Source organism: Pseudopipra pipra, chromosome 2 (assembly GCF_036250125.1).
Source record: "Pseudopipra pipra isolate bDixPip1 chromosome 2, bDixPip1.hap1, whole genome shotgun sequence".
NCBI classification, from domain to species: domain Eukaryota; kingdom Metazoa; phylum Chordata; class Aves; order Passeriformes; family Pipridae; genus Pseudopipra; species Pseudopipra pipra.
The window spans coordinates 17,470,857-17,486,218 of NC_087550.1; positions in this window are offsets into that span (position 1 = coordinate 17,470,857).

Below are 15,362 nucleotides of genomic sequence, written 5' to 3' on the forward strand. Positions count from 1 at the left end.
CATTAGCACAGTCACATTGACAAAAAGCTACCCCATCTGCCCCTCTGGGGTTTTGATCTCATACAGCTTACCAGGGCTGCACCGTTTGTGTTGTTTTTTCTTCCTGGGAGTCTAAAGCAAATCAAGCTCAGATGTGATGTTAGGCTGGCTATGTCTCCTCTGCCTATTCCTTCTTCCCCTATGGTAGGATAAGGTCCTGCCAAAACTCTGTGACTGGAAAGCAGGAGGCTATTTCAAGTCTAGAGCTTAGCAGCCTAAATGAAATAAAAGACTAGTGTCCTGAGGACTCTTTAGCAGCTCTGTAGCTATATGGATTTAATGATTTATTGTGGATAAGCCAGTCAAGAATCAGTGTCTGTTCTTGAAAAACATCATGATATTTAGGAATAATTCAGTCTTAAGAAGCGTGAAAGGCTGGGAAATTCCCAATTCTGAGTAAGACCAGTAAAAATCTTTTTTAGAGTCACATTTCCAGTTTCAATCAAGGGAAGCCTTGTCTCAAACATTCTTTCTTCACTTTCAAATGCATCTTAAAATACCAAATGCAGTTGGGGTCGAGTATACTGTTCAACAAACCAAATGAAACTTTCCCAAAACATGATTGATGAGGTATAGACATTTCATTTCCTCCAAAGAGAGGAAAGTAATCACCCCAATTTTTGCCAAATAATTTTTTTTCAAGATCCACAATTTCATAGAAGGTTATTTTAGTTTTGATAAAATTGCATTTTCTATTCTACAGAAAGTGTTTTCATCAAAACTTTTCCAAGCATGTTGAGCTGTAATGCTGCAGAAACTTTCCATTCAGGAGGTGCCTCATCCACAGCCATCATCAATTCCTCCCACAGTAGATGCCAGTGTTTGCTGGGAGCAGTGCAATTTCGTCCTTAAGCTGTCTGCATACTCTTGACAGACAGCTATTGTGTCTGCATCAATACAGCTGCTATCTGATAATCCAAATCCCTCATTGTTGTTTCCAAAAGAAAAGCATGCTTCCTTTCTTTCTTTTCATTTCCTGAAAAGCTTTTTTTTTTTTTTTTTTGGAAAACTAAAATCAAAACTATTCCCTGATTCAAGAATCCAACACTCAATTGTCCATCGAGTTGTTTCCAATCAACTATTCTGCCTGGAGTTCATATTCTACTTTACTACAGAATAAAGGGGGTTTTGTACATTGCACAAGATCTCATTCCCTAAGGCTACTGCTCATCCTGCAAGCCTCCCCTTCCACATGACAGGCTGTTCCTCCCTGTTCTGCTCTTGGTTAGGACTATCTGAAGGGCAAGTGCTGGATCCCAACGCAGACATACCCCTCTCAAGTGTCATGCTTTGGCTGGTGCCGCCAACCACCACCATCCACAGCACGTTGCCTCCAGCTGCCTCGGGGAGATGGAGCCGTGCCCGTTCTTCCGAGAGGAAGCCGGAAGGGTAGATGAGGTTATAAACAATGACTACCTTGTAATTAGCAGCAACACAATTACAAAATACAGGGTTTGAAGGGGCTACACGGTTGCTTCAGAGGAGCCCTTGTGCTGGGTGAGCTTACATCCCCAGTTTCAATGCACTGGGCTTATTCGTATTTTGAAATGGACACTAAAGAAGGTTCAGTGTTATAAAGGAGCACTGATAACACATCATTCAAACATCTTTCTACTTTGCACAGACACTTTAAACCATTTACCCATGAAACAACATGTCCAAGGCAGCTTCTTAGCACAGGTCAGATGCTGAATGGGAGGCACATTCCACCCTATAAACATTTAAGCCACCAGTAATTAACTTATCGGAGGCCACGAGTGTCCTTTGGTCTGCCAGTGCCTCCTCCAAACAACCAGGCAGTGGGAGTGGGTTTGTTGGTATGCACCAGGCATTTCAGGCATGAATCCCAGCCTTGTCCCAGCATACCCCAGTACGTGGACACAGCCAGCCGGCGGTGGAAACCTCACAAACCATGCTCTGAGAACGTGGGCGGTGCTCAGATTCAAAACACAGGCAGCGTGAACAGCGATAACATCAGTATTACAGAAATCTGATAACTGCATTACTGAATCTTACTAAAAAGCCCACAGGGGCTCCAGGAGTGGTTTCTTTTCTGCAGCATGTCTTGCCCGAGCCTGAGGAATGGATTGGCTCCTGCTCAGATCTTGCCCCTGTGAAAAGCCTGCTGCATCCCCACGTTTGCACAGGTACTTAGTGTCTTGGCAGTCTCCAAGTGGATGAGAAGATATAACTTATCAAAATCCTGTTAGTTGTCCGTAGATAGGATGCAGAAGGAATAGTTAAATTCACTAGCCTTGGGTACAGGCCATAGAGAGCAAGACGAGCTACCATTTTAAGAGGACTTGAACTATATTCAGCTCTCAGTCCTTCAGACTCCAGCCACCTCAGGACTTCACTTCAGAGCAGACTCCTGAACTGGTCACACATTTCCAAATTAGGGCAAGCATACAGCCAAGTGAAATCAGTCCTCAGAAGTCACAGTTACCTTCTCCTAATATCAGCTTACCATCATGCACCAGTGGTGTAAAAAAACAGCACCAGCTGTAAGGAAAAGTTGCAGCATAACTTGAGATAGTCCTGAACCACCTTCAATTCCAACCAAAGTAAAATATTCAGGTACAAACCTGAGTGCCGAAAAACAAACAGACAAACCAACCAACAATAAAACCCAGCAAAAAACCACCAACCAAACAAAAAAAACCAGTGGTCAGTAGTTGCTCTTGGACGTGCAAATGCACTTGGTGTTTTGGATCTCTTTGCTCTGTGGCTTTCAAAACTATTTACAAGATGACTGAGAATGTCATTCACATCAAAAATAACAACGGTTTTGTAACACTGCACATGTTCAAAGGTATGCCAAGTCTTGAATCCACACAACACTTATGGGAACCAATATTCCCCTACATCCCACCACAAAGTACAAATATTAAAGGAAATCTGAAAGCAAGACTCCTTAACTTTAAAATGCTTCTCTTTGCATGGAAAATATTTTGAACAGAGTGAGCAAGAAAACTCCAAAGCAATGTCCCAGGAAAAGTTTTCCTTTTTCATGTGAAATTTTTATTTTTCAATAAAATCCTTTTCTGCAAGACTCTTCCTACAAGAAAATTTCAGCCAGCTCTCTAGTCAAAATATTTGTATAATCCAGGTGGTAATATATAAACACACAAGGAGACTGTGGCAAGTTTAAAATTACTTTCTCAGGAACGGATATGAAGACAGGGCTGCAACTGTGGTGCAACTGCCCCCCATCTGCTTCTCTTCATGACGCAGTCACACTGACAGGCACCATGTCATTAGCATGCCTGTAAGCTTTTCTGGCTGTCCTGTTCTCAACATCTTCAAGAAGCATTTCAGATAATTCATGTTTTCGTCACCTGCATAGTAAGCTCATGAAGCAACTGAGCTTGAGATGTAATGCCTTCCTATTCTCATTGGGACGTACTCTCTCTGCCTTTCCTCCATGATTCACCTCAAGTCCCAACTTAATAGAAAAGTTAAACTTTTGCTGTCTTTTTTCTAAGTTGACTTGCCTTTTTTTCTTTTTTTTTGTGAGTAGAGAATCATCTCTACACTCTCTACAACTACCTGAAAGGAGGTTGTAGCCAGATGGGGGTTGGTCTCTTTTCCCAGGCAACTATCAGTAAGACAAGAGGGCATGGTCTCAAGTTGTGCCAGGGAAGGTTTAGGTTAGATATTAGAAAGAATTTCTTTACAGGGAGAGTAATCAGAGATTGGAATGGGCTGCCCAGGGAGGTGGTGGATTCTCCATCCCTGGAGATTTTTAAGAAGAAACTGGATGTGGCACTTAGTGCCATGGTCTAGTAACCGCAGTGGTAGTGGATCAAGGGTTGGACTTGATGATCTCGGAGGTCCCTTCCAACCCAGCTGATTCTAGGATTCTATGATCCTATGATCTATAAGGACTTTGGCCTGTAACCATTTCGAAGAGCTGAAACTGTTCAACTAGCATGAGGATCTAGCTCATATTGTCCCATCAGCAGTGCCCAAGCAAGCAGTAGGAGCTCTTTCATTACCTACACCTTTTCCTTAACATCCGCTCCAGTCCTGATGACTCCCTGACAGCCTCTGGCTTGTTCCTGCAAGAATTCCTCAACCTTGTTGTTAGATTTTTAAAAAAAAAAAGTGGTTATACAATTAATGCTTTATACAACACATGCTTTAATACACCGATGCTTCTCCATTGCTGTATGCCTTACACTCTCCACCTTACATCAACAGGTTTCATGCCTAAAAAAGCACTGAGGTACAATATTTTAGTCAGAATCCTTTTGAATAAGTAAATAAAGCATGCAGTCAGCAGCGATTTTTAATCTGATACTGCTCCTGTCCTAAGAGCTACACTTTATAAGGCACACCTCAATCGTATCACTTCACCAATATCAGATCTTAAGTCAATATTTATTCCCTAAAGCTATGCATACTATTTGGCCACCTTATGTTTTGTCTTCTTGTATTTTTCAGATGGAGAATGGTTGTGCGCAGGAAAGACTATTAAAGAAAAAAAGAAAAACATAGCAAAAAAAAGAAAAAAATATGACATACAGTCTCAAGCTCACAAGAATCATTTGACTCTCATTCTCTGGCTGCTTCAGTTTCATTTCAAGTTGTTTCAGAACACTGTAGCTATTTTGTACCCAAACTACTTCTCACTGAAATCAAGACAAGCTGCATGATTGCCGGATGTTGGCACATCCCTCCACTCCCCCCACCTTTCAATGCAGTCGCTGTCAGACTCAAAGCTTGATGTTAAAGGGCTGCTGCATGCCTGCCTTTTTCACTTGAGGGAGGTTGGGAATCTGTAACTCTGCCAGAAAACAGACTCATTTGTTATTAACACAGCCCATATTTAGCCATGTGTCTCCCAAGGAAAAAGCACATACTTTCTTCTTAACAAAGCCTGATCTCTGCACAGCAAAGTCCCCGGGGACTGCTGAATCCCATTTTGCATGGCCAAATAAGGTAAAGCAAGAATCTGAAAAATGCAAACCTGGCCTGAAATCGCCCATAGCTTTGAGGAACTATTTTTGGATTTGTTAACCTTTTCTTAAAAATCAGAGGGTGCTGCAAGGCCTTCGTTTTATTACTTTTTTCCCTCGAATACTTAACTTCTAGAAAAGTAGTTTGGAACACAAGTGAGCTTTAAGGAGATGAAGCGGTAGGAGACCAGGCCTGAAAGCAGCAGTAGGAAGCAATACTGAAGAAAACAGTGTTAAACTTCACCCAAAATAAAAAAGGTGCAAGTCCCCAACAGATACTGAAAGGACATTCTCCAGATTACAGGCAAGCGCTCTCCTGAAATGCACACAAGAAGGAATCCACTAGTTTACGTAACACGCTGAACATCTCAGAGGATTTTAGTTCTGGCCTCTCATTGAACTTCACTACTCTCCTTCTGAAGGAGTGGCCAGATACATTTGTTTAAAGGAGAAAATTATTAGGCATTTAAGGGAAAAAGGATAGGATGAATAACCTGTGTCTACATGTGAAACATCATTGCAAAGACTTCTTCGGGAGGTAACTCTTGACTTCATTTTCCTCTGCCCATCAACCATCACAAATACATCTTGTCCTCCAGCACTCTCTGCTTTGTGACCTGCCACATCTGAGAAGCATACAGCTGTTTCACAGGAACCCAGATATTCAGGATTCCCGTTATCAATTCACATTGAAACTACAAGCATCTGGGACATGGGAAAAAGCAAGCAGTTTCCTACCATTCCAGCTGAAGATGGAGTTACTTAGCTTTACACAGAGCAAGTGCAAAATAACACCACGTGGGTGATGCAGACATGGACCAAATCTTCATTTAAGGGGGTGGGAAAAGCACAGATTTTTCAACATGCTGAAAAAGTAAAAGCAGAAACTCAGCAAAAAATTGATTTTTGCTGTTTTTTTCCTAACTTGGTGAGGAGTTATGAGAAGGGATTAGGCATTGAGGGCATTATGTGACCGAGAAGCTGCTCCTGACTTCCCTGAGAAGTGAAGACACTGTCATGCCATGAAGCGTTTTCTCTTTTTGATTATCACTAGTACAGGCTTCCATAGGGCGTTTTTAATGCTGACTCAGCACCCCGGCTGGCTAACAGTTTTTGTGGAAGCATTACACCATTTGAGTTTCCTTAGCACACTGTTTGCTAGTCTTCTGCAGATACTGCGGAAATACCTGTATCCAAGCAGGATACAGGGAGGGAGAAGGGAGAAGCAGCTATTCACTTCCAAACCCCTGTGTTCTACAGGAGGTTAGCAACTGAAACTGTTAATGTGCTAATTAATCCCTTTAAACATTGTCATATTAGCAGCACTCAGCCTACTTTACCAAATTAAAGGTGAAAGAACAGCTTTTAAGTTTCTCTTTTCCAGGAAATTATTCAAAGGAAAACTTAGAAAACGTAGCAAAGTGGAAAACCAACAAGTTTAAAAGTGAGAAAGATTTACTTTTGCCTACAAGGCACCAGGGACACAGGCCAGGTTTAGCCTGGGTCACCACGTTCAGGCTCCCAAAACTACAGACCTCATCATACACTTTTGTACCTGAGGTCAAGTCTGTGGCCTACAGCAAAGAATGAAATGGCAATGCTGATGCAGCAGGACCATCCGTGTTTTAAGTGATGGCAATCCCAGACATGAGTACAGACTGGAAGAAGAGCTCATTGAGACCAGCCTGGCAGAAAAGAACTTGAGGATTCTTGTGGATGGAAAGCTGGAAATAAGCCATCAATGTGCACTCGCAGTCCAGAAAGCCAAACACATCCTGGGCTGCATCAAAAGCAACATGGACAGCAAGTTAAGGGAGGGGATTTCACTGCCTTTGTGAGATCCCACCTGGAATACTGTGTCCAGCTGGTGTCCCCAGCATAGGAAAGACATGGGCCTGGTGGAGCAGACCCAGAGGAGGGCCATGAAGATGATCAGAGGGATGGAACAGCTCTCCTACAAAGACAGGCTGAGAGAGCTATGGTTGTTCAGCCTAGAAAGAGAAGGCTTCAAGGGAGACCTTGTTGCAGCCTTCCCATACCCTAATGGGGCTTATAAAAAGGAGGGAGAGGGAGTTTTTATTAGGGCAGATAGTGACAGGTCAAGGGGCAATAATTCTAAACTGAAAGAGGGAAGATTTAGATTAGATGTTAGGAAGAAATTCTTTACTGTGAGAGTGGCAAGGCAGTGGAACAGGTTGCCTAGAGAAGTTGTGGATGCCTCATCCCTGGAAGTGTTCAAGGCCAAGTTGGATGGGGTCCTAAGCAACCTGGTCTAGTGGGTGGCATCCCTGCTTATGGCAGAAGTGTTGGAACTAGATTACCTTTAAGATCCCTTCCAAGATGAACCAGTCTATGATTATGTTTCTGTAGCGTAAGAGGAATTTGGAGGTTCCTCCTCCATGGGCAAATTACATTGCTCATCACATGGGACCATGTGCCAACACAAGAGCTTTGGAATAGAAGGGGCACATGGATTTTAAGAAGCATGACAGGACTTTTAATTTTTTTTTTTAAACAGTCAAAATTGTGACAACAGAGAAAGGCTGTAATCAGAACACAGATCAGTCTTCCTCAGCCAGAATACAGTTCTCAGTTTGAAGACTGTAATGCTCTTGAGGTGAAAATGTTATATGATTTTAATAAGTGTACAAATCTGAATATCACTCAGTTGTAGGACTCTGAGCTAATTTTGCAGCAGACTTCCACTCAGTGTGGGATTAGGAAATGGAGACAAAAATCCTCCCATCCAGTCCTGCATAATGAAGACACCTCCTCCTTTCCATGCTGATGCTGGTAGGAAGCACCAATTCCCAAGAGAGGTGAAGATAGGCTCCTTACAGACTCTCTTCCTGATTCTGGGAGCTTAAGGTCTTGGCCTGCTGCATCCTTACCAGGGAGGGCCATAGCATGCCAAATTGGCCAGGACCCAACTCTCTTGCTTGTGGCCAGATTGTGGCTCAGCTGCTGACCTGAGGAGAGCAGGGCTCCATGGAGAGGCCAAAAGGCTACTCCTCTGCCAGCTGGCCAATGGCCAAAGCAACTCCCTTTCCAAACCAAAGCCAGAAAATACTATGAAGGCTCTGACTCCAGCTTGAAACCAAACACAAAATTATAGAAGCTTCCTCTTGCTTTTTCACAAGGTTTTAAAACTGAGCAAGGTCCTGTGAAGCTCCTCAAATTATCCCTGTAAAATTTGTGTCTTTGTCTTTAACATAGTAGAGCTTAGGGGTGGGAATAAGGTTGAATTTATGATTTTGTTTAGGTTTTGACTGATAGTAAAACAAGACCAGGACACTTCTAAACTGAAGGGCCCAGAAAGCTTTAGCCACACTCATCTCATATTCTGGAAATATTTGTTTGGATTTTTTTCTGTTTGTTTGTTTTTTGTTTGTTTTTTTTTGTTTGTTTGTTTTTTTTTTAACTGATTCAAGCTGAAGAAGACAACCATGCCCTAAAAAAAGATTTCTATGCATAATTAGCAGGATTCCTTATTTAATCTAACTCAGGATTAAAAAAAAAAAAAAAAAGACATGGAAACACAGATTCTATATTTAGACTTAGGAGACAGGAAGAGTCCAGGATTGGACTTACCTGGATATCACATCAGGCCCCAGGTCCTTGACAGAGCTGTTTCCAACAGAACTGAGCACCACCAAGTGCAACCATGAGTTGCTGTTCTGGAAGCCATCTTGAAAGGAGATTAGGGGGTGGAAAGCATTTGGACAAGAGGCAGGAGGAATATCTTCTGATGGTTGGTCACATCTGGAACCTCACCAGGTACATGCCATCAGCAATTCTCTGGATGTCCACAGAAAACTGCCAAGCCCAGTTCTTTGCCTGACATTTCTCATGCTACCACACCACACAGAACCATTCCCAGAGAAAACACATCAAAACACAAGACACACACACACACACACGCACACAACCCCCCCCCCCCCCAAAACAAAAATACCCAAACCAATGCTTGTTCTATTTCTGCTAGCTGGAGTGAACAAAATGAAATAGATCTTTGTGTACGTTTACTATCTGTGTGCTTCAGTACAGAACAAAAGGCAACTTTATGCTTAAAATCTTCCCTATAAATCCTGTTTAATTCATCAGAATGAAGGATTGGAGCGGGGACACATTTTCAAATGCTGTACTGGAAACAGAGCTACACATACGTTTAAAGTTCAGGGTGTTTATATGACAGGCGTGGGACTTAGACTGACAAAGTTGATTATTTTTTCCTCATACTCAAGCAGACTAATGCTCTGTGTGCTTGTCCAGGGCCTGGGCCACAGCATCCAAGTGCAGGTCTTAAGTTACCCAGTCAAAGCAAACAGATTTGGGGTTTGGCTTCATGCACCATCCAGGCTGAATTTCAGCTGGCTTTGCTCGAGGTCCACCTCCATTCTCTGTAGCTCTTCAGGCTCAGCACTCAGCCCTACTCTCCCTTCGCATGCTTGGCCTCCTTCATCCTTGCAATTGGAGTTTCCAATGAGTGTCCTGCCTTCCACTGATGAGCCAAGGGCTGAAGCACCTCTCCTACGAGGACAATCAGAGAGAGTTGTGGTTGTTCTTCCTGGGAAGACCTTATTGTGGCTTTTCACTTTCTGAAGGGGTCTTGGCTGTGCTGGGTTAATGGTCGGACTTGATCTTAGAGGTCTTTTCCAACCTTAAGGACTATGATTATAAGAAAGATGACAAATTTTCAGCAGGGCCTGATGCGATAGGATGAGGTGTAGTGGTTTTAAACTAGAAGAGGATTGATTTAGATTAGATATAAAGAAAAAGGTTTTTATAATGAGGGTGGAAAACACTGGAGCAGGTTGCCCAGAGAGGTGGTGGATGCTCCATCCCTGGAAACATTCAAAGTCAGGCTGGACAGGGCTCTGAGCAACCTGGTCTAGTTGAAGATGTCCCTGCCTAAAGCAGAGCAGTTAGACTCAATGGCCTTTAAAGGTCCCTTCCAACTCATACTCTTCTATAATTCAGCAAAAGGAACCAATCCAGAGAAGGTAACACTAGCTCAGATGTACAAAGGATAGGAAAGAAAGAAAATCAGGGAAACAGGAGACAAAAGAAAAAAGCAAATCCACATCTAAGAGACTATTTTGTTTAGTTTCTAAAAGAATGCTTCTGGAAAAAAGATTTTTAGCTTTGGGCTTGGAGTACATAATGGGCAAATTCCTGTTTTTACCCCAAGGGTACTCCAGGTTAGGGGTTCTCATAGCTGGGGAATACAAAGAGCTGGTGGGCCTCTGAGGGGACCTGGAGACCACACCACTGCTCTGAGGTTGGGAATTCAAAGCTCTATGACAAGGAACAACATGGGGAAAAGCTGATCCAAGAAATCTGGGGATCAGTGGTGCAGCTTGAAGCCAGGCTCGTTCTGAGCACCAAACAGGCATGCTTTAGTTTGCAGAGCTCCCCAGAAGAATTGCAATTTTGTACATCAGTTTACAGGCAGAGGAAATCCTCCTTTTTTGGTTTCCACCCTCCCACATTTTCCTCCTTCTCCCTAGAAGTTCTTACCCTCACAGTAAGCCAAGCATCAAATGATTTCAATGTGTGGTTATGCTCAGAGAGGGCAGGGACCCTGGGGAAGCAGACAGGGTGGGGAATCCATGATTGTCACCTTTTCTTTTCCCCGTGACTCAGTTGCAGGCTATTCCAACAAGACAAATGAACTACTTTCAATTCAAATCAATTTTTAAATGAAAGAGTTGTTAAAATCAAAATAAGTATTTTCACATTTTACTGTAAAGATTAAAGAAAGCAGATCTTTGTAAAACAGATTCAAGTGACCAGCAAAGACATCTGAAAGGCATTTTATCAGCTGCTGAGCAGTATTTACTTATGAAACTGTTCTAATTGTTTTGGAATGTGCACCCTGGCTGCTGGAACAGCTCACTCCTGCTGATACACTGAGCAAAGTAATACGGGCTCATAGGACATGCCACTTTTATACAGCATTCATTCTTCATCCTGAAGGTAAATAGCATAAAATTTGAAAAGAAAAAGCAGCAAATACCTCATAAACAGTGACTTTTGCAGAGTTGCCCTACATGTTTCCAAGAGCATCAACTCATCAGCAAAATTAATCATTGCCATGACTGAAATCCTCACAGATCAGTAATTTAGAACTAAACCCATCTTGCAGCTGGAGATCATGTGGGTGAAAACTTATTCCTGCTGCCCACTAAAGCAGTGCTGGAGTCAATATATAGTATGGAAGAAGTGGTGTGTCCTGGCCACAATAAAGCCCTGCTATTAGCTTGCAGTCTCACCCTCCCTTAGTAGTTAAGCACTGAAGGTCTTGGCAGATCAAAGAAAATCTGCTCAATCTTGCCTTAATCTTCTAAAACCGAAGCAGAACTCTGGTCTGCATTACATGTGCCAGGCTCAGTAACAGCCTACCAAAAAAACAAATTGGTAATAGCTCTGTCTTCAAGACAAAGCAATCCCAAATACTGAGTCACAACCTGGAAAGTGTAGTGGTTTGAATGGCACTTGGACTCTCTGCATCACAAAATCCCAGCGCACTTTACCCAGCAGAGCTAGAAAAGCACAGAATAATTGCTATTATGCATGTTGATGTATAGAACATGGAAAATAAAGGACAAAGGACAAATCACCTTGATCCTCCTAGCATTGATGCAGAAGTGAACCACTATAGATGCACAACAGCCAAGTCAGTTCCATTGGCCTGGGCCAAACTTTATAAACAGACTTGTAAACTTCACATGCTTTGAGTTGACTTCATAGGAAGCAGGAATGTCACACACCCCTCCTCCCACCCTCCCTTCCAAAGCCTGAGCTAACAAAATCCTTGGAAAAAGCAGCTTCAGACAAAACCAGGCCAGGCTTGGAGATAAACAGTCCTGTTCAGAGCCCGTGGACCAGGCCACAACAGTCCTTCAGTACTGAGTTGTCCAACACAAGATAAGTGCTCCAGTGTGTGTGATAGTAACCTCAAATTATCTTCTGCAGGAAGCATTGCACACACACTGAAGTTCGTGCTTTGTGCAGACAAAAGGGCTGTGGCTTTTTAAAGAGCATGGTATTTGTTAAAAGGGCAGGTAGGATCTCCATTTGGGAGCAGGCAGATCTTGGAGAAGGGTGAAGGTGAGACAGGGTTAGAGTCTCTCACCTGAGAGGGCTCTTCTCATTTCTGACTCATCCAACAAGCAAGTTTCTTGAGTTTTCTGACTGACATCCCATCCAGGTCTTCTTCTGCTCCATGAGGGAACTGTTTGCAGTTCTCTCTGCATCTCTTCTCCAGATCCAAACCATATAGGCAGTCCTCAAACTCCTCAACTTTGATTGCCACTTCAGCTGCTGCCCCTTTCCTCTCCTGCTGTCAGTCACAGCCTGCCTCTGCTGATCAGCTACATGATCCATTCCTGCTCTCCTTTCACCAGGGCAAGGGTAAATGTCTCCTAATTTCCTGCTTTTCCCTGCCTTCCCTCAACCATCCGCAGTTACCATTTCTTTTTGTTTTGTTTCCTACAGCCAATTTTTTTTTTTTTTTAAACAGCTGGTTTGTTTTCTTACTGGAAAGCCTTTTTTGGCCTTAAGGCAGCATGAACTTCTCCCTGTTTTCTCCTGCTGAGAAGGGACATGACCTAAAGGTGAGAGCTTTGAGGCTGCAGAAGAGATTTCCTCGCACGACCTTTTTAATTCTTGGCCTCCACTGCTTCAGTCAACACCACAAGTGCCTTCTAGTATGACAATCACCATTTGTTGCTTAGGAATTAAACATTGACTAAACACATCATTCTGCATAGGCCATTGAACTGGAAGAATGTTTAGTGAGCTCAGCAGCTAAAGCTTTATTAACCATCTCTGGTGACCTTCTCCTTTGGAAAGTCTTCGAGCCCTTGGAGAAGGCAAAGTGCTCCTTCTATAATCCACAATGCTTTTAAAGCTCTAACATCCCCTCCCCCCCCAAAAAAAAAAGTTCTGCTAGCACATAGATGCTAACTTATCCATCCCACCATGGTATAAAGTTTTTAGTTCCACACTTCATGCTGTTCTGAGTTCTCTCCAAACCGGTTTAGCACCACCCACAGCACATCTACCGCTCCTTCTGCCACACCAGTAAGTTTAAGTGCTGCACTACAAGTAAAAAAAAAAAAAATAAAAATTCTTTTCCTTCCTTAAGTATGCCTGCAATGTTTAACAGTGCTCTAGAGCACAGGTCAGCTAAAGGTGTGTTGAAACAGAACAACTAACAGACAGGACAGCAAGTGGAGTTTTACAAACACCAGCAAATACAGTCATCCAGCAGAATAACAGAAGTCCAAAATACCCCTGGGGGAGGATGCCCCCTCCTAAGGTATCAAAACCAGGGTGAAATGTGTCATGGGATAATTATATTCTGAACAGAAGTCTGGAAAGCCTACTAAAGTACCAGCTTCTCACTCTGGTGCTTAAAAGCAAGCAGGGAGAAAAGTGACACAAGAATTCCTTGCATTTTCTGAATTCTCCTCTTCCTTTACTTGGCACATACGAAAGAGAAAAGCACAGGAGACAAGAGCCCACATTTCCCTCAGATTCAATGCTATTAATACATCTTGCTCTCATCAGATCAGGAAGAAAAACTTTGATGAGTGTTAGGTGGTCTTTTGTGGCTGTTATTCAATAAAACCCAACAAAATAAGAGAGCAGCTCTACCACCTCCCCAAAACTGGACTCTGTTCCATTTGGTGGCATCTTGCCAATGCTAACAGTTTAGTAGGACAGCTAAGTGCTTTTGAAACTAAAATGCAGCTTTCAACACTATTCCTAGACCAATCAGATCTGGAAGAAACCCATCAGTCTGAACACTGTCTCAGCTTGAAGCCAGAAGGCCATACCTAATTAAGCTCTCCTGGGGGACATGGCTACACGTGCCAGCTCCCTTTAGTTAGGAAAAGAACAACACCAGCATTAATGATGAGATTCTCTGGACAGAGCAGATGGACTCTGACCGTCAGGAACCCAGCAAGACAGAAACGAGACAGAGGTCTAAGCATGGATTTGAGATTGAGGAGACACTACCTGCTGGCCTTTCTTTTCCTGTCCTACCATATACAGGAGTCTTCAACAGAAGAAGGAGGTGTGGTGCCCTAAGATGTTAAGAGATGGTATCTGGAAGCAGGTACTTGAGCCTAACTTTGACCCTGGGGGTCCACATTCCCCAGGGGGGTGTGTCACAGGAAAAGCCAGGTGGGACAGCACCCCAGCACTTCATGAAAGGCATTCTTGAGTCTGCATGTGGGAGTTTGGTTTCAGTCTGCTTAGACTAGTACCTGTATCAGACTACACAGTTGCAGTCCTCAGCACTTGAGCAGGAGTGTTTCTCAACCTTTAATGAATGTAGTGCAACACCTCTGTCATCTGGGCAGGTATAATGATCACCATGGTCATATTCAGCATATGAGAAGGTAGTCATGGTTTTCTTCTAAAACATAATGCAGGTTTTTCAGTTTGCCACTTCCAAAACTCTGTAGTTTTGGCAAGGGTTGAGGCTCACAAAGAAAATCCCACCTATGGGTTCTGCAGGCACAAAGGGTGCATGAAGACCATTAAAGCTATAAATGCCCAAACAAAGCAAGACCCCAGGAACAGAACGAGGCAACTGCATATCTCTAATAAAGCACATGGTAGAGACCTGGGGCACCACGCTGGTGAGCCTCTGGAATCTACCAGCCCATGTCCCATGGGAAGCAGGAGGAACAGCAATACACACCTGTCTGGTCAATACTGCGTTTCAGTGGGCATAACGACAGTAAGAAGGATTTTTCTTCTCTTTCCTAAAACACTCTAACCAAACACTCACAGCTAGTGGGGCAGGAAAACAAGGATTTCAAGCTGGCTGATTGTTAGCCATCTACAAAAGCACACACATTACTGGGTACTCCAGTGTCCTCCTTTCCCTCTAAAAACCTTGCTCTAACAGCTTCCACAGCCTCTTCTGCTCCAAGAGTCATAGGATAGTAATAGAATAGAGAACAAATTCACTGGTCAATCCTTTCATTTCACTTTTGGGTAAGTCTAATTCCACTATAATCCTGACCTTGAGAAGCTGGTTCTCTGGTGCATTTATTAACACTGCCTGCATTATCCTTCAGCCTTGGAAAGGGGACAAACCTAGCCCCAAGACAGGAGGAAGGAACATGTGGAAGGGAAATTATACTACTTAAAAGTTCTTGGCAATAAATGCAAGAAGACAAGATTGTCATTATCTAGTTTATTGCATAAAGAAGTAATTTTTTAGTAGTCTAGTTTTTAGTAAATCTTTCCAGAACATGGCAGTCAAGTAGCAATTTAAGAACACAATCCCCCTTGTGTACAAAATCCAGGTGATATGAAGATCATAGAATGGCTTGG